The following is a 19,750-nucleotide window of genomic DNA, read 5'->3' as shown; positions in this document are numbered from 1 at the left end:
CCATCAAGGACTCCCTCTGCTTCACTTTCAGACTGGGCAGCCTGTGCTAACTCTCGCAGTACTGGGTCGGCTCGCAGAGCCTCAGCTAGGGCAAATCAATTTAATTAATTCTGTGGGAATCCTAACTTTCCAAAAAAAGTCTCGGACAGGCATACCTCATGGTCATCTGCCTGCAGTGCCAATGCAGTCTCCTCTGGGGGAGCTGGTTTGATCATGGCTTGATCCACTACACATGAAGGGGTCCATCTCTTCCCACTGTCCTGTCTCTCTGACCTCCTGCGTTCTTTTTTTCACTACTGGGGGGCTACCACCTTCAGCCGTGCCAGATCATTACCTAGGAGCAGGTCAACCTTGTCCACAGGCAAACTCGGGACAATCCCTGTAGTCACCGGTCCTGAAACTAGGTCGCACTCCAGTTGCATCTGGTATATAGCTACAGACATACACTGCCCTCCAATACCATTCACCATCATTTGGTGTTTACTGCACTCGCTGGGGCAAAGGTCAGGTCTTTTCCCAGTAAAAGGGATCGAGTGGCCCCTATGTCCCTGAGAATCACTATGGGCTTACTTGGCCCACTAGAGGGGTATGGAGTTACTTTCCCTTCAAACACAAAATCCTGATAACCTTCAGGAATCATACTAAATTTTCCTGCACTTGCAGCCATAAGTGTCCTGGGTCTCACCATTACTGCAGTCGAAGCCACAGTTTGTTATGCTGTGCTTTCCATCAGGGTCCTGTCTTCACTGAGCAGGTGTACCCTGATTAACCCTACAGGTTTTCCCTTTAGTTTACATCAGTCAGTTTTAAATGCCCTGCTTTATTACAATGGAAGCACACAGATCTCCGGGTCTCACTCTTGCTCACAGCACCTTCCTTTTTGACTAGAGGAAGGCCCCCTGTGTCTCCTACTTGCCTTAATCTACCAGGACTGCTTGGGCTTCTATCACCTTCCCACCCTTTGTCCTTTTTGGATTTGTGGGGGTGACTGGGAAAGGTTCTCCCCTGGGAAACTCATTGGCCAGAACCGCCACTTGTCAGGCTCTCTGGACCCGCTGCTCCTCTACATGGGTCTTTATGGAGAGTGGGAGAGACTGTTCAAATTCCTCGAACAGAATTACTTCTCTGACATTCTAACACCTAAGCTGCACTTTAAGAGCCCTCAGCCGCTGGTCAAAAGCCAGCTGCTTACTTCTTTCAAACTCCCAATAAGTTTGATTAGCTTGCTTCTTGAGGGTCCTAAACTTCTGGTGATAGGCTTCGAGTACTAATTCATATGCCCAGAGGATAGCATTTTTGGTCAGTTCACAATTTGAACTCTCATCTGATCCCACACTACTCAGTCATTTTCCTCAACTCCTCCATAGACAATGCTTTTAACTTATTCCATGTTACATCACCCTATCTTGGAGAGCTACTAGCTTCAGTTGCAGACATGTTAGTCTGCTCTTTTTGCCCCTTTTTTGATTGGGAATAATTTAGCTTCCCACTTCCAATTTCTCTTGTTTGTCTGTGGGTCAATTCCAGACGCTAACACTCAAGTTTCTGTTATGACCAGGTGAAAAAGAGGTGTCAGGTTTAATTTTAAACAGACTGTGTTTTTAGCTCCCCCTTGGTGAATCCTTGTTCACCGCATTCCAATTATATGGCAAAGAAAGCAGCACAAACAGGATTTCTTAGTTTTAAAGAAGAAAAGGTGAAGATTATTAAACTTAAACTCTAATTTGGTTAATGCGCCCCACGTTAGCATGCATATGTGATCACACATGCAAATAGAGACAGAAAAGAGCAGAAGAAAAATAAAGTGGAAAGGTTTAAGACAATATCTGAAGAGTTGATTTTAGGGTTCTTCAAGTTCACTGTAGAGTCTTTGCTTTTCGTTGGAGCCCAGTGTTTTTCTTAAAAATTATTCGCTGTAGGAGACTTTTATCTCTTGGGGTTCCTGTGTCTTCAGTGGATTCAGAGGCTCGTGAGAAAGAGATGGGAGCAGACAGGAGAGAGAAATCTTCTCAGTCCAGGAACAAACTGCTTTCTACCCAAAATGTTTGTACAAATTCAAAAAACTCAGGTTACCCAGCAGGTTAGTCATGTGACTAGCTGGTTTGACCATGTCCATTTGTGTATTCAGCCACCTTAGCAGTCAACCTGGAATGTGAGCTCCCCCACCTTCAACGTCTAGTGATCAAAAGTCCATTGTGGGTTGAATGTCAGGGAATGGCTGCTTTGTCCTTCCAAACACCATCTGTTAATATGTAAATGTCTTTTTCAGCCATGGCTGATCTGTTCAACAAGTACTGCTTAACTCCAGTAACAGTTTAAAATCAATGTTCATGACAAAATCAATGTGCCCCGTTCTTGGCAGGTGGGGACCGAGCATGACAATACATTCATCCATTTATATCACGTCATTCCTCCCTGCCCAAACTCACTGTCTTTGGCATGGCAGTGGCACACATGTGTCACTTTGTGAGGGGGACACCCAGGTTCAGTGGAGCCACGATGCAAAGTGCCACTTACTTTTGTGGAGTGGAGAAGATCGTTCATCCTCTTTCGACTCTGAACCCAGTCATGCCGGATGACGCCACAGCTACTGCCCGCCTCTGCCACCTCCAGTCAGGCTGCCTTGGTCAGGTGGCAGGGCTTCTTCTTGCCATCACTGTGGAAAAGGACCTCCCGCCTTGCCCGTACAGCCTGGAGGAGAGTGAGCGGGGAGGCATCATTGAACTGTGGGGCCACCCTGGAGCGTCTCTCTGCCATCTTTGTATTTATGTCTGGTCCTTTAAATGCAGAGGTTATTCCGTCATGAAACTGCTCCAACTTCTGGCTGCAAGGTTTTTGTTTCAGATTTTAAAACTAATGCAGGACTGGCTGCCCTTTAAATAGGGCCCCAGCACCTGTTTATCATATGACCCAACACCCACCATGGCACCAGAAATTCCACCCCCTCCACGTCTTTTGGGGGTCTGCGCATCACGAGTATGTTAATGAGCCGCCGCGCTCAAGACCGGCGGTGAGCTGGTAAAATGCAGCCCACTGTCACCCACTGTCTCCGAGCTCGAAACTTAACAAAGAGAGCTGTAAGATAACAGTTAAATCATAAGTAGGTGTGAATGGTCACCGTCCATCCCCATTGTGTAGCAATAGCTTTGACCTTCAAATCATTCTGGTTTGACAATAAAAGCTTTGATCAGCTGCAAATGAAAAATACTATCCTGAGTGCTTATGAGTAAACATTGGAAGCATATCACCAAACGTTTAGGAACTCTCGCAGAAATCTCACTCAAACCCTCCTCGAATTTGAGAGAATTAAACAACTTGCCTTTGATCAATGGGTGCAAGAGCTCAAAATTAACCACAAGGGATTAAGAGAGGTAACCTGGTCTGGCCTACACATCACTGCAGATCCACAGCAATGTGGTTGACTCTTAAATGCCCTCTGAGATGGTGTCACAAGACACTCAGTTCAAGGGCAATTAGGGATGGGCAATAAATGCTGGCCTAGCCAGCGACGCCTACAACTTGAACAAATAAAAAAAATCCTGTTGGAGGATTTCAAAAACTGTCTTCCGTACAGCCTGAAGACTCATGTGGAAGAGCAGAGGGTTTGAACAGCCAGGAATATTGCAACCCTCACTGCTGATTACGAGTTCACGCATAGACCCAGGAGCACAGGAAAAAGCTTCACCTAATAACCCCCAGAAATTCAGACAAGACTGAAAAGGGGAATACGATAGAGGATGGGGTAGCCAGGAGAAAGAAATTTGGAATGAGAGCATGAGATGTTCCCCCCAAGCCAGAAGAGAAGGCACAGGGAGCAGGACTGACACCTGAAGACCTGTGTGTTCCCATTGCAGTAAAACAGGATACACAAGGTCAGACTGGAAACTCAAGGGGAAACCCATCAGCTTAATAGGAATCTACAAAAACAGCCCTGAGCAGGATACCCCTGTGGGTGATGTAGCAGATCAGATTCTGACCCAAGCTGTAGAAATTGACCCCTCTATCAGTTCTGCCCTATGCATGGTAGAACTGGACAAAATACCTGAAAGTTACTGCAGTTTTATGCTTCAGGAAACAGTATCCCCATATCCTCCTATGGAAATGAGCAAGTCCATCGTACTGCTCAGGGATGCCAGGGCTACTCATTCCCTGATGTTGGATAAAGACCTGATACCTCCCCCCAGAAAGCTCCACGAATGCCAAGACCCTAATCAATGGGATTGGAGGAGGATACATGTCCATTCCCCTCTATTGGGTTCACTAAAATGTGACCTAGTCTCTAGACCAGTCACTGCAGGGATTGTCCCTGAGCTGTCGGTGGCTGGGATAGATTTCCTGCTGGGTATTAATTTGACTGGCCGCTTCTCGGCCTTTTGGCTAAGATCAAGTGTAGTATCTGTTCTTATCAGTGCTTACTTGATTGAGAAGAGACCATGATCATTGCCTTTTGATCCTGGGTAGGCTTTGAGTAAAATGGCTATCACCAATCTTCGAGCTTCAGGCCAGGGAGTGCGCAACACTGTTCGGGTGGTGGTGAAGGACAAGGAAGGAGATGCACCGGTCGATCGCACCTTCTTCATCCAGAAAATTCTCTTCGATTGCTGTGGATTTCAAGCTACGGACGTCTTCTGCCTGCAGGATTTCCCCAGCAGTGGATACTTCGACGTGACGTTCCGGAATGTGGCGGGATGCATCAATTCCCTGAAGGCGTTCAAGGAGAAAGGGGACCGGGCGCCACTGTCGACCCTCACAGCGGAGCCACTCTTCATGCTTCCGTCACTACGGGACTGGGTGGTGACGATTCACCTCTTCAACCCCCATGTTCCAGTGGTGGATGTACTCACCTTTCTCGCCAGGTACGTCAAGGTGGCCGGCAGCTGCACTGATGTCAAGGACCCCTTTGGGATTTGGACCAGCAAGCGGCAGGTCAAGGTGACCTTGAAGGTCGATCCCAGTGGAGCCATCATCCACCCTCCCTCCAGCTTCGTTATCGGGGGAAGTCGAGGCTTCTTGGTCTACGCTGGGCAGCCCAGAGTTTGCCGCACCTGTGGCAAATCTGGTCATGTGGCAGCCAACTGCAGCACGGTTGTTTGCAAGAACTGCAAGGAGGAAGGCCATCAAACTAAGGACTGTAAGCAGGCTAAGTGTTGCAACTTGTGCGGTGTGGCAGGCCATCTCTACAAAACCTGCCCCAAACGCTGCCTCAGTTCTGCTCAGGCGGCAAGGTCCAAGGAAAGGCCGGGAGACGGTTCGACGAAGGCGTCCGGTGTTCGAAAGGAGACAAGCAACCTTCTCCGCAGTGAGGAACTTCAAACTGAGAAGGGGAAGAAAGGGGAGGCAGCTGAAACCAGCGACCCAGCACCTACCCTGCGCCCGGAATCCCCTCCTCCACAGACAGAATCAATGGAGGAAGAGGCAGCAGATGGACAAACAGGTCAGTGGCAAGTGGTACAAAGGAAAACCACAGAGAAAAAACCTCCAAAAGCAGAACAGGCCACCACCCAAACCAGTGGCAAGAGGAGGCTACCTTCTGAGACAGACTACAACAGCTCCTCTTCACTGGACGGGGACATGCTGGAACGACAGCCCCTTCAAAAGAGGCGGCAGAACTCAAAGGAGATGGAAGATAAAGCTCCCCAGCCCCCGGGCACTGGAAGCTATGATGGGCCCGGCGTGCCCCAACCCCAAAGCGCCACACGTAACAACGTGGCCAACGCATCCCAGCTCCGGGACACCAAGAGCAAAGACATGTCTGGCGCACCTCAGCTCCGGGAAGCCGGGAGCAGTGATATTTTCGAGGAGGAACAGAGGGAAGTAGCAGAGGACAACCCAATCCTTGCTGCCTACAAGACCCCCCTGATGTCACCCCAGCGGAACAAACCCTGCATGAAAAACCAGGAGGGGTTTCTGAGCCCAACTAACGTGAAACAGCTTGCAGGAACATCCCGAAGGACTGGGACTAGCAAGGACAAATGGTATGGGAAGCAACAACTAACTTTTAAAAAATGGGTGTAAGGATTGCTTCCATTAATGTGCGTAGCATTAAATCAACCTCGCCAAGGTCAAAGCCGACCTACTGTTTCTGCAGGAGTGTGGAATACCACACCTCAGTACCTACAGGCAGTGGTCGCGATGGTGGTCCCACGGGCCATCAATCTGGTCAGGGGGTAATGATTGCCGTTCCTCAGGTCTGGGTATTCTGCTGCAGGGAGGTAACTTCCCCATCTCCGAAGTTAAGGAGGTGGTGGGCGGTTGCCTCCTCATAGCAGACGGAATGTACAACAACGCTCCGCTCCGGTTGATCAACGTGTACGCCCCGGTACAACGCAGCAAGCGGCTGACCGTCTTCCAGCAGTTCCCACTGCTGCTGGCGACGTCCTAGGCGGTGACTTCAACTGCATTATCGATGCACCTGGACGATCCAGCAGTGACGACAGCAAACTGGACGCTACATCCAGATTCCTAATAGAAACAGTTAAAGATGCCAAACTGCACAACGTCTTCAGCAAACCTGCAGACGGAGCGCAGCGCATATACACATGGTCAAGATCGGACGGGTCTGCCTGTTCCAGGATTGACTTCCTGTTTGTGTCCCGTGCTGTCACGGTTGGATCCATCGACGTCAAGCCGGTGTTCTTCTCCGACCACTGCCTCTTACTGGCCGACTGTCACTTACAGGACGACCAGCGGGTTGGCAGAGGGATGTGGAAGCTCAATGCTACACGGCTAACCCCAGAGAACGTTGAGGAACTCAAAAGGGATTACAAAGGTTGGAGGACCGTGAAACCCCTCTTTGAGTCTCCAGTTCACTGGTGGGAAGCGATCAAGGAGAACATCAAGAGGTTCTTCATCCACAAAGGTGTTCAGAGGGAGAGAGAGAGACAGAGGGAAATGTCCCGACTCCAGAAAAGTATGCAAAATCTGCTCTGGTTGCAGTCAATGAGGGTCGAGGTCAAGGAGGACCTCCAAGCGGTGAAGAGCCAGCAGGCCTCGTTCTTTGCCAAGGAGGCCTCCAAGATCATCTTCCGGTCCAGATTCTGCTCCATCGAGCAGGATGAGATGTGCTCTCGTTACTTCTTCCAAAAGGTACACAGAGAGAGCTCTGTGATCAGCAGCCTGAAGGAAGAGAATGGTTCGGTAACGTCTTTGCAGTCTGACATACTAAGGATCAGCAAATCCTTTTATGCTGGGCTGTATGAAGTGAAGCCCACAGACAGCAGAGCCTCCCAGTCCTTCCTGTCATCTATCACAGAGGTCTTAGATGACAGCAGGAGGGAGAAACTGGACAAGCCGCTAACTCTGGACGAGCTGACAAAGGCCGTCGAGTCCTTCGAGACGAGTAAAACTCCCAGAAGCGACAGCTTACCAGTCGAGTTGTACTCGGCCCTGTGGGACTGGGTCGGCCCGGACCTGCTGGAAGTATACGCGAGTATGCTCCTGACCAGCAGCATGTCAGAATCCCTGAGGAAAGGCATCATCACCCTCATTTACAAGCGGAAGGGGGAGAGAGCAGAAATCAGAAATTGGAGGCCCATCTCACTGCTTAATGTTGACTACAAAATTCTGTCCAAAGTCATAGCCAGTTGGGTCAAGTCTGCTCTGGAGTCGGTGATCCACCTCGATCAGACCTGTACTGTACCCGGCAGGAAGATCTCTGATAGTCTCACGCTACTCAGGGATACGATCGCCTATGTGCGGGACAGGAGGGTGGACACTTGCCTCATCAGCCTGGACCAGGAGAAGGCTTTTGACAGGATATCGCACACCAACATGATGGACGTGCATTCCAAAATGGGGTTTCCACTTCATCTGGGGATCTAAAATGGACCGGGTCCGGAGGGACACGATGTTCAAATCTCTGGATAAGGGTGGGAAAATGTACCCAACGTAGCCCTCAACCTGATGACCACCTTTGTGTGCGGCTGCATCAAGCTGTGTGTAGACCTCCAGAACGCAAACTCCAAGTGTCACTACGTGCTGAGGTTCCATCTGACCCCGGTGTTGCGAAGGATGTACCTGGTCGCATTGCCGCGGAACGCTTCATCCAGTTGGACCGTGCCGTACCACCTATCCTTCGTGGAGCAGTTTCTGCGGGAAAACACTTTTAACCACCGATCCATCAGGCAGTGGTTTGCACGGAATGTTCTCAAGGCCCTATGGGAAAAGGAGACGGGGGATCCTGTCGGATGGTTCCCCGAGCTGACCGCCAAAGTTATTTGGCGGAATGCCTCATCACCAGAACTTTCAAACAAGCACCAAGATGTAGCTTGGCTGGTGATGAGAAGGGCCCTCCCCGTCAGATCCTTCCTGGACGCTCGAAGTCTCGCCCCCTACGCGCAATGCCCCTGCGGCGGCTGTGGTGGGGAAGAGACGGTTGCCCACCTCCTTCTGGAATGTGTCTTTGCAAAGCAGGTGTGGAAAGAGATGCAATGGTTTTTGTCGAGGTTCATCCTAAGCAGCTCTGTAACACAGGAGTCTGTGCTCTACGGGCTGTTCCCAGGGACACACACCGAGATAAACATCAATTGCTGCTGGAGGACAATCAATTCGGTGAAAATTGGTTTGCTCTTTGGTTTGCCCGAAACTTGCTGGTCTTCCAGCGCAAAGAGTTGTCCATGACTGAATGTTGCAGACGGGCACATTCCATGGTCCAGGACTACGTGCTGAGGGACGCACTAAAGCTTGGGCAGCCACAGCAAAGGCTCAATGGGGAAAGACCACAGCGTAAGGTCCCCCCACCAAGCTGAACTGAGGGGCTGGATCTATGGGAAACCCCTCGAACTGTATCGGGAAAATTTTCTTTTGCTGTAAAATGTAAAAATGTTAATGGCATGACAAATGAAATGAAAGGGTTGCGAGGCAACTCATGATTGTATTGAAGGAAACTGATCTCCCTTGCAATGTTTGTATTTTTTGGTGCTGTTTGAAACTGTTTGGCAATGTAATTTTTACAGATTTTTATGAATAAGGTATATTTTGGAAATAAAAAAAATAAATGAAAAAAAATAATTTGATTGGCAGTAAGATGGGAACATCGTCCATAAACCTCGGCCAGCCAAGTGAGAAGAGAGAAACAGAGCAGTTACAGGAAGAAGTCCTGGGAATCTTGCCAGACTGTGTACTGAGTTGATCCCAAAGCAGGCAGGCAAGTTTAAATAATCAGAAGCCAGGAACTCAGGTCAATGATCCAGAAATAAAAACAAGAAATGCTGGAAATACTCAGCAGGTCTAGGAGCATCTGTGGAGAGAGAAGCAGAGTTAACATTTCCGGTCAGTGACCCTTCTTCAGAACTGGCAAATATTAGAAATGTAAAAGGTTAGAAGCAAGTAAAGTGGGGGTGGGGCAAGAGATAACAAAGGAGAAGGTGCAGATAGGACAAGGTTACAGAATAGCTGACCAGAAGGTCATGGAGCTAAGATATGTTAATGTTGAAAGACAAAGCTTTAGTACAGAAAGAGTGTTAACAGACTGAAAATTGAACAGCTGCAAGTACAAACATGAAAAAAGCAGTGGGTCAGCAAACTGAACAAACTAAGATGAAATAAAATAAAATAAACACAAAAGAATATATATAAAAAAATGAAAAAGAAAAAAAAAAGAAAAATGAAAGTAAAATGGGTGTCCCGTCATGCTCTGAAATTATTGAACTCAATGTTCAGTCCGGCAGGCTGTAGTGTGCCTAATCGGTAAATGAGATGCTGTTCCTCGAGCTTGTGTTGATGTTCACTGGAACACTGCAGCAATCCCAGGACAGAGATGTTAGCATGAGAGCAGGGGGGAGTGTTGAATTGGCCAGCAACCGGAAGCTCAGGGTCCTGCTTGCGGACTGAGCGGAGATGTTCCACAAAGCGGTCACCCAGTCTGCGTTTGGTCTCCCCAATGTGGAGGAGACCACATTGTGAGCAGCGAATACAGTATACTAAATTGAAAGAAGTACAAGTAAATCGCTGCTTCACCTGAAAGGGGTGTTTGGGTCCTGAGATAGTGAGGAGAGAGGTGGTAAATGGGCAGGTATTACACCTCCTGCGATTACAGGGGAAGGTGCCATGGGAAGGGGATGAGGTGGTGGGGGTAATGGAGGAATGGACCAGGGTGTCACGGAGGGAATGATCCCTTTGGAATGCTGACAGGGGAAGGGAGGCGAAGATGCATTTGGTGGTGGCATCACGCTGGAGGTGGCGGAAATGGCGGGGAATGATCCTTTGGATATGGAGGCTGATGAGGTGAAAAGTGAGGACAAGGGGAACCCTGTCACGGTTCTGGGAGGGAGGGGAAGGGGTGAGGGTAGAGGTGTGGGAAATGGGCCGGACACAGTTGAGGGCCCTGCCAACAACAGTGGGGGAAAATCCTCGCTTGAGGAAACAGGAAGACATATCAGAAGCACTGTCATGGAAGGTAGCATCATCAGAGCAGGTACATCGGAGACGGAGAAACGGGGAGAATGGAATGGAGTCCTTAAAGGAGGCAGGGTGTGAAGAAGCGTTGTTGAGGTAGCTGTGGGAGTCGGTGGGTTTATAATGGATATTAGTAGACAGCCTATCCCCAGAGATGGAGACAGAAGTCGAGGAAGAGAAGTGTCGGAGATGGACCATATAAAGGTGAGAGAAGGGTGGAAATTGGAAGCAAAGTTATAACGTTTTCTAGTTCAGGGTGGGAGCAGGAAACGGCACCGATACAGTCATCAATGTACAGGAAAAAGAGTTGGGGAGGGGGCCTAAGTAAGACTGGAACAAGGAATGTTCGACTTATCCCACAAAATGACAGGCATAACTAGGACCCATGCTGGTACCCAAAGCAACACCTTATACTTGAAGGAAGTGAGTGGAGTTGAAGGAGAAGTTGTTCAATGTGAGAACAAGTTCAGCCAGGTGGAGGAGGGTGGTGGTGCATGGGGACTGGTTGGCCCTCTGTTCAAGGAAGAAGCAGAGAGCCCTCAAACCGTCCTGGTGGGGGATGGAGGTGTAGAGAGATTGGACGTCCATAGTGAAGAGGAGGCGGTTGGGGCCAGGAAACTGGAAATTGTCAAAATGACATAGGGCATCAGAAGAGTCACGGATGTAGGTGGGAAGAGACTGGACCAGTGGAGAAAAGATAGTGTCAAGATAGGAAGAACTAAGTTCAGTGGGGCACAAGCCACTGTCGGCCTCTTACCCGCTCTTGATCTTTTCATTGAAAACTGTCGGCAAGACATTGGTCATCTCAATTTCTCTGCCCCCCCCACCGCCTCACTCACTCTAACCTGTCCCCCTCTGAGGGACACAGAGGGCACTCCATTCTCGTTGGTCTAACCCCAACATGGTCATCAAACCTGCAGACAAGGGTGGTGCTGTTGTTGTATGGCGTACCGACCTCTACCTTGCAGAGGCTCAGCGCCACCTCTCAGACATTCTTTCTACCTCCTTCTGGACCATGACCCCACCACCAAAAATCAAGCTACTGTCCACAGGACTGTCACTGACCTCATCTCCTCTGGAGATCTTCCCTCTACAGCTTCCAACCTCATCATCCCGCAACCCCGGACAGCCTGCTTCTACCTGCTTCCCAAAATCCACAAATGGGACTGTCCCAGCAGATGCAGTGTGTCGGCCTGCTCCTGCCCCACTGAACTTATTTATTCTTATCTTGACTCTATCTCTCCACAGATGCTGCCAGACCTGCTGAGTATTTCCAGAATTTCTTGTTTTTATTTCAGATTTCCAGCATCTGCAGTATTTTGCTTTTAAATGATCCAGAAGTCTGGCTGTCTGAGAGCTTCTTTGGGAACCTGGATGAAGGAAAGGAGGTCCTCACTTGAGTCTCCTTATTTAAGACTCAGCAGGCAGACTCTACCCTGAAGTCCATAGCGCAGACTGCCTGCTCCGAGACAGAATCCGTCCTGGTCCCAGAATGCTAATACCTGAGAGACGGGATAGTAATGCTGAAGTGGAGACTCCCTGGGAGACTGGTAGAAGAGGAGTGGACAGTGCTCCACCACATTGTAGTGCCCCCAGAGTACTGTAAGTAAATCTGACAAATTGTCCGTGTCCTTCCAACAACTGTGGGTGTCCACCAGACCCTAGCCCGAATAAGCAGTCATTTTTACTGGCCTCACCTCCGATGTCTGATGTGGCCGAATTCTGTAAGACCTTTCACACTTGTCAGTCTGCGGGAAAGCCACAGTCCACAATGAAACCTGCCCCAATCAAACCCACACTGGTGTTTACTGAAGCCTGTAACAAAATCCTGATAGACTGTGTAGGACCCTCACCCAGAACCAGGTCGGGGTATCAGTACCTCCTCACTATAATGGACCGGGTCACCTGATATCCTGACGCCACCCCCCTCAAGATAATCACAAACAAATACATGATTGAGGGTCTGATCCAGTTCTTTACCCCGTATGGCCTGTCAAGAGAGATCCAATCAGATCAGGGAATGAATTTCATGTCCCGTGTGTTCCAGGAGGTTGTCCACTGCCGAGGTATAATACAGTTAAGATCCTCAGGCTCCCACCCACAGACCCAAGGAGTGTTAGAACGGTATTATCAGACCCTCAGAACCATGATCTGAACATACTGCCTTGAATACCCTCACGAATTGGATAAGGGATTAGGATTCTTGCTGTTCACCACGAGAGATTCACCTAATGAATCCACAGGCTTCAGCCCATTTGAATTAATTTATAGACATGAGGTGCGAGGCCCCCTGAAGCCAGTAAAAGATAAATTTCTGGAGCTATGAGAGGAAGCCTCACTATTAGATACGTGTCCACGTTTCTATCATGGTTCTTTAACGCCTGTGCTGTGGCCAAAGAGCATTTAAAAGACTCACAGCAAATCATGAAGAAGCAGGTAAACCGACAGACTGAGACTGAAACTCTCCAGCCAGGAGATCAGGTCTTGGTCCTGTTACCACTACCAAGTCATCCCTTTAGAGCAAAATTTAGTGTCCCGTGCAGTGTGACCAAAAGGATCAGTGAGATAAATTATCTGATTCATACCCCAGACCAGAGAAAGAAACACCAGTTATATCACCTTAAAATGTTAAAAAATATTATAGCTGAGAACCCAGCCAACCAGTCAGTGTTTGTCAGAAGGTGGGGATAGAAGAGGAGAGCAGTGTCAGTAAGGACGGGATAGACGAGGAAGAGGGACTAGAAAACTCACAGGTTGAACCCCTGACTGTACGACCGGCAAATACAGAGATTGTGGAGGGTTTAAACATCATGATGACCTATTTAACTAACGATCAGAAGGAAGACATAACCAGCCTGCACAGGGAGTTTAAAGAAATGTCTAGTGACCAACCGGGATGTTCCTCACTGACAGTTTATGGTGTGAATGTTGTAATGTGTGTACAGAAAGTGTGTTCATATTTCTCTTGCTTTACTGGGAAAACAATGGAAAGAAAAATTATATTCCACTCTTTTTCCATGTGGCAGAGGTGTGTCACACCCAGTAAAGTTTTGGCCTATTCATACCTTTAAAGATGAACTGGATTCCGCATAGAACCTTCTGGAACTGAATTGCCTTTTTAAATAAACCACAATGGACATATAAGGCTACACAAGATGGCTGCCAAGAGTCAGGTGACTTTTGCAATTTCAGCCCGGACTCGGAGTTATCTCCATCCTCCGGAAAGTTCCTAATTGAATGACCATGGGTGGAGTGCCTCCCTTTAATGGACATAACAAAGACAAAACCATTTGTGGAATTCACACCTCCGATTGTTTGTGGTCTGACTCAAAACTCAATATATATGAACTCACCATCTCTGAGCTTGAAACTTAACAAAGAGAGCGATAAGAAAACAGTTAAATCATAAGTAGTTGTGAATGGTCACCGTCCCTCCCCATTGTGTAGAAATGGCTTCAACCTTCAAATCATTCTGGGTGGACAATAGAAACATTGATCAGGTGGTCACCTGACTGAAACTCATCACAAATAATGAATTTTATTACTCCAAGCACCAGGGAGAAACTGGTCAGTCTGCAAACAACAGCTGAAGAGACAGCAACAAACGCAGAACACCTATACCTTAAAACTGGAGGCTGTAACATCCTAAGGTCTCCAAGCCTGTTCCCTTTCAAGTCCACCAGTCCAGAAATCTGACCTCCGAGTGATGAGACTACAAGCAACTAACTTCATCACCTGCTGAAACTCCATCTCTTTGAGAGAAACCAGCACAGATTTTGATTTACTACTCAGGCTATCGAATCCCCTGAACTGCACTTCAGGATTGAAAACTCCTTCATCACCAGGACCGTTATGCATCCCTTTTCCCCAGGATGAGCCAAATCATGTGACTCACCAACTAATCCTTCGTTGGCAATTTGTGAAAGTGCACTATCCTCTTTAACGGCTTTCTTTCTCGAGAGTGTGTGAGTGGTGAGTGAGTCACATTGCATTAGAGTTTCTATGTGGTCATGTGAATAAAAATAATCCTCTTTAGATAAACCTATCAAAAGCATTGTGCTGGTTATTCAAGTTGGCCACACACTGGGGGATTAAGAAACACAACATTCTTATTGATTATGGACAGCAAAGGGAAGGGAACTTTCTCTCTCAATCCTCTCAGTAAAAAGACATTTCAGGTAGAATGTGGGGAGATATTTGATAATAAAAGAAATGGTAAACTCTCTGGTTTGGATGGATTGCATCCATACATATCATAAAACTTTTGGAAGATATAGACATTATATTCTGAGGCTAGTTAAGTGTTTACAGTAACTATACTCAGAGTACGAAACATCATCATTAGACAGAGATTAGAACGCTGCAACAGTGCTGTCCTGCTGTTTAACTGTCAGTAAGTAGTTAACATCTGTTTCTGTTGGAGCAGTTCAACAGGAGACAGAGCAATATCAATACATTTCACTTTATACACTTATTACCAAACATCAGACAAAACCACTTTGCAATCAATTACATTGTTAAAACACAGAGGCAGCTTCATAGAATGGAGCGATCAGATACCAGAAACAATGATTTCAAAATAGAACTGGGTTGTACAATTGTATTCAGTACAATTCCACAGTGATAGATACTCCCAGTAATACATGGTCACTGGGGTCAGGTGTTCCACTCCAGTTTGATTTTACACTGACTGATGCTCCCACTAATACCTTTACTCACAGAGTTGCCTTCACTGAGGTCTAATTCAGCATTACACAATATTCCACTAAATGCAATAACTTGATAATTCAGAGAGCCTGTCAGTTACAAACAGAGGTTTATTATCAGCTGAGGCAATGGAATGAAACTACAGAGATAATTCAGGATATTTGACATAAGGAAATGATATCACTGATCGGGTGTCTGTATAACGGTGACCACTAGATCAGCATTTAACATTATCAGTCACAGAGTAAAACCAGAGACCAGCTCACACACAGATTTACACAACTTCAATGGTTATAGTCACTTACCAGCAACACCAATGACAGTAAGGACTGGGTAATATATTTTCTCAAAGCTGTCAATTGGTCGATGCATTTTCTGTGTAAAGTGATGTGTCTCTTTGTGCTGCAGACAATCTCTCTGTATTAAACTCTGAGGTGACACATTGCCAGAGCCTGTAATTTATACCCTGTGGGATCTCCCCAGGGATATTGAGGTTGCCATATTGTTCAAACTGTTTTTCAAAATTGAACAAACAGATTACGACATCAAGTTCAGTCTGTCTTGTGATTGAATATATTTATTTCTGAGATTGAATTGGAAAACGCTAAAGACTGGATAATTCTGATCACATTAATTAACTAATGAAAATTTGAAGCTGTATTCTCCCAGCAATGAGGTTGTTCTTTCAAACACCATCAGTCCCATCTCTAGATCTCATGTTGTTTCAGTGATGTCCTTCACTCGACTGTGGCTCGGGTGTGAAGAGCAGATTGCGACCATTGTCCATCTGGGCCTTGAGCTGCAGGCTCTCATTGTAAAGCACAGAGAACTGGGACTGCAGGCAGTGAAACTCTGAGGAGTCCATCTCACTGGCAAGAGTCTTCAGTTGTTCCTGGGGAGGGGAGAGTGAGGAGGAGACACAGGACAAGGACAGGGTTAACCAGAGAGAGAGATTCACTGCCCCACACCATGTCTGACCAATCAGAGTAAACGCAGGAACCGGAGGAGGCCATTCATCCCCTTCGAGACTGTTCTGACTTTTGGTGGAATTTGCAGGTGTGCCTTGGAAATTGGGGCATAGATGAGAGTTTTAAACTGACAGTGGGTCTGTCGGCTGGGATTAGGGGCAGTGGAATCTTTTACCTCCATCTGAGGGAGTAAATGTCTCATACAAAAAACGGTACGCCCGACAGTACAATATTCCCTCAATACTGCCCCTCTGACAGTGCAGCACTCCCTCAGTACTGACCCTCTTACAGTGCAGCACTCCCTCAGTACTGACCCTCTGACAGTACAACATTACCTCAGTACTGCCCCTCTGACAGAGCGGTATTCCCTCAGTACTGACCCTCTGACAGTGCAGACCTCCCTCAGTACCGTCCCTCTGACAGTGCAGCACTCCCTCAGTACTGACCCTCTGACAGTGCAGCACTCCCTCAGTACTTCCCCTCTGACAGTGCCACATTCCCTCAGTACTGATCTGCCAACAGTACAGCACTCCTTCAGTGCTCAACCTCTGTCAGTAAATCTGAAACCAAGGACGTATGGGCACAAGCCATTTGAGGTGGCAGAACAGATTGAGAGGGCTGATTAGAAATATAGCACACAACATATATTGGATTCAGGGATTTATTAATTTCGGTGAATCCAAGAAAACATGGAAATAACACGAAACCTTATTAAAACACTGGTTAGACCTCAGCTCGACCACTGTGTCCAATCCTGGGCTCCAGGAAGGATGTCAGGGCCTTGGAGAGGGTGCAGAGGAGATTTACTAGAATGGGACCAGGGATGAGGGAGTTCAGTTAATGTGGAGAGACCGGAGAAGCTGGGATTGTTCTCCTCAGAGCAGAGAAGGTTAAGAGAGGTTTAATCAAAATGTTCAAAATCATGAAGAGTTTTGAGAAAGTAAATAAGAATACATTGTTTCTTCAGGAGGGTCGGTAACCAGAGAGACACAATTTGAAGATAATTGGGAAAAGAACCAGAGGGAGAGATGTGGAGAAATGTTTTTACACAGCGAGTTGTTGTGATCTGGAATGTTCTGCCTGAAAGGGAAGTGGAAGCAGATTCAATAATAACTTCCAAAAGGGGAATTGGATAAATCCTGGAAGGGGATGAATTTACAGGGTAATGGAGGAAAGAACAGTGGGAGTGTGAGACTAACTGGATAGCTCTTTCAAAGAGCCAGCACAGGCTCGCTGGGCTGAATGGCCTCCTGTGCTGTATGATTGTGTTTTTGGGTGTATTATTCAGAGTGAGAGAGCTCTGGGTTCAAAGTGACAAACCCAGGGCAGTGACTGGGGGAGGACTCACTTCCCAGTGACACACTTGAAGTTTCAGGTGAGATTGGCAGAAGTGGGGATTAAAGTGGGGGTTTCCCAGCCGGAACGCCTTCAGAATCACCGAACCCACACGTGCACTGGACAAACCGTGAAACCTCTCACTCCGCGCACAGTCTCACATTCCCGCAGCACCCGCCATGAGGAATAACTTCCTTGTGTTAATAGTCACAGTCCAGCCGTACAGATTAGTATCCACGGTAAACCTTGTAACCTTTCAATATCACCTGGAGAAGAGCAGAGAGAGAGAGAGAGAGTCACAATAACCCCATGATGTACCTGTCCTGGAAGTGTTTGAGGATCAGTGTGGAGGGAGCGTGACTTTGCATCGAACCTGTTATTTTTATGAAAATTAATAAACTAATAAAACTAAACTCAAATTAAAATGCAATTTTTAGCATCTATGATGCACTCTAGTCCCTGCATTACATACTGGTCACGGAAGGCCTCAAGCAAATCGATGGATACAGCATGCTCCTTCTCCAGGGACACCCGGACATGAACATAACCTTAGAAGAGGGGCAGGCGATCAGGGTGGTTGGACCCCCCCTAATGGCCCACAGCCTGGACCTGTGACCAGGCCCAGGACCAGAATGACAAGGAGATCCTCCTCTTGGCCCACCCCCCTCAACATCAGGTGCCCAAAGATCAGGAGCGTGAGGCTAAAGTGCAACCAAAACCTGAGGAGCAGCCCCTTTAAATATTCAAACAGGGGCTGCAACCTCACACACTCCATATATACATGGAACACGGACTCGTCCAGGTCGGAGAAATTACAGGCGACCTGGGAGTCTGTGAACTGACTTAAAGGTCTATTGCTCGGAACCGCCCTGCACAGCACCCTTCATCCCAGGTCCCTGATGTAAAGGAGGAGGATTCCCACATAGAGAGACATCTCTGGTTGTTGAATTGGGCTTGATGACCAATACACAATGGTTTAAAGTTACAGTTAATTGTTAGATTGGTCCAGATAAGCAGTGCAGGGGGATGAAGTTACAGTTTATTGTTCAATTGGACATGATAAGAGTTTTGCAGTAAATTATAAAAATGGATATATTAAGCAATACAGGTGGAGAAGGCTCGTTAGTTTGTATTGGACTGGCTTAGTTTGGGGTGTGGCTAGTTCTGCAGCAGAAGTCTTCAGTACTATAGCTGGAATGTTGACAGGGCCCATAGCCTTTGCAGTATCCAGCTCCTTCAGCCATTTCTTGTTATGATGTGGAGTGAATCGAATTGGCTGAAGACTGATATCTGTGATGCTGGGGACCTCAGGAAGAAGTTGTCATGGATCAGCCACTTGGCACTTCTGTCTGAAGGTGGCAACAAATGCTTCAGCCTTTTCTTTTGCATTGATGTGCTGGGCTCTTCCATCATTGAGCATGGGGACATTTGTGAAGCCTGCTCCTCCTGTTAGTTGTCTAATTGTGCACCACCATTCACGACTGATTGTGGCAGGACTGCAGAGCTTAGATCTGATCCATTGGTTGTGGTATTCCAACCATGCTGCTTCCACTGTTTGCCGTGCAGGTAGTCCTGGGTTGTAGCTTCACTGGATTGACACCTCATTTTTAGATATGCCTGGTGCTACTCTTGGCATGCTCTCTTGCATTCTTTATTGAACCAGTGTTGAACCCTTGGCTTGACAGTAATGATAGAATGGGGGATATGTCGTGTCATGAGGTTACAGATTGTGCTTGAATACAATTCTGCTGCTGATGATGGTCCACAGCATCTCATGGATGCCAAGTTATAAACTGCCAGATATCTTCTGAATCTATCCCATTTAGCATGATTTTAGTGCCACACAACACAATGGTGGGTATCCTTAATGTAGAAATGAGACTGGATCGCCACAAGTACTCTGCGGTGATCATTTCTACCAATGGGCAGATGCATCTGCAGCAGGTAGATTACTGAGGACAAGGTTTGATAGTTTTTCCCTCTTGTTGGTTCCCTCAGCACGTGCTGCAGTGCAAGTCTGGCAGATATGTCCTTCAGGACTCAGCCAGCTTGGTCAGTAATGGTGCTACCGAGCTACTCTTGGTGATGGACATTGAAGCCCACCACCCAGAGTACATTCTGTGTCCTTGCCACCCTCATACCTGTTCAACAGCTGAGGGAGGGCATAGGTGTGTTTGACCTGATGCCATGAGACTTCATGGGGTTCAGAATCAAAGTTGAGGATGCCAAAGGTGACTCCCTCCCGACTGTATACCACTGTGCCACTGGTGAGTCTATCCTGCCGGTGGGACAGGACATACCCAGGAATGGTGATTGTGGTGTCTGAGACAGTCGATGTAAGGCAT

At 47.5% G+C, this 19,750-nt stretch overlaps 1 pseudogene; it reads left to right on the top strand.

Annotated features, from left to right (window-relative positions):
• The first annotated feature begins 4,357 nt into the window (after positions 1-4,357).
• LOC137346350 (U2 spliceosomal RNA) lies at positions 4,358-4,466 on the top strand (annotated as a pseudogene).
• The last annotated feature ends 15,284 nt before the right edge of the window (positions 4,467-19,750 follow it).

The sequence above is a fragment of the Heterodontus francisci genome, chromosome 29 (assembly GCF_036365525.1).
Source record: "Heterodontus francisci isolate sHetFra1 chromosome 29, sHetFra1.hap1, whole genome shotgun sequence".
Taxonomy (NCBI): Eukaryota; Metazoa; Chordata; class Chondrichthyes; order Heterodontiformes; family Heterodontidae; genus Heterodontus; species Heterodontus francisci.
The sequence above is the reverse complement of the archived record's forward strand: the minus strand, read 5'-3'. Positions and strand labels throughout refer to the sequence as shown.